The following is a 733-nucleotide window of genomic DNA, read 5'->3' as shown; positions in this document are numbered from 1 at the left end:
CTTTCAGGGAGATATCTGTACACTGACTGGTGTCTCTCAGTCCCCCCCCTCTCAGGGAGATAGCTGTGGACTGACTGCTGTGTCTTATTTCTCCCTCTCTCTGAGAGAGCCTTCTGTACACTAACATTTGTCTTTCAGTCCGCTGTCTCCTCACAGGGAGTTATCAATACATTGACTGACATCTCTCAGTCCTCTCTCTCCCTCACATAGATAAGTGCATACACTGAGTGGTTTCCCTCAGTTCCCTCCTCTCTCGCGGTTCCCTCCTCTCTCGCGTTTCCCTCAGTTCCCTTTTTTCTCTCTCTCTCTCTCTCTCTCTCAGGGACATATCTGTACAGTGACTACTGTTTCTCATTCCCCCCTTTCTGTCTCAGGGAGATAACTGTGCATTGACTGGTGTCTGTCAGTCCCCTGTCTCCCACACATGGAGATATCTGTGCACTGATTGGTGTCTCTCAGTTCGCCCTCTTTCTCTCTCAGGGAGACATCTGTGTACAGACTAGTGTCTCTCAGTCCAGTCTCTGTCTCTGTCTCTGTCTCTCAGGAAGACATCTCTACACTGACTGGTGTCTCTCAGTCTTCTCTCTCTCCTTCACAGGGAGATATCTGCGCACTGACTGACATCTCTCAGGCCCCTCTCTCCCTCACTGGGAGATATCTGTACACTACCAGCATCTCTTATTTCTCTCTCTGCCTCACAGGGATATATCCATACACTGACTGGTGTCCATCA

Source organism: Chiloscyllium plagiosum, chromosome 49 (genome assembly GCF_004010195.1).
Source record: "Chiloscyllium plagiosum isolate BGI_BamShark_2017 chromosome 49, ASM401019v2, whole genome shotgun sequence".
In the NCBI taxonomy this organism is placed as follows: domain Eukaryota; kingdom Metazoa; phylum Chordata; class Chondrichthyes; order Orectolobiformes; family Hemiscylliidae; genus Chiloscyllium; species Chiloscyllium plagiosum.
The sequence above is the reverse complement of the archived record's forward strand: the minus strand, read 5'-3'. Positions refer to the sequence as shown.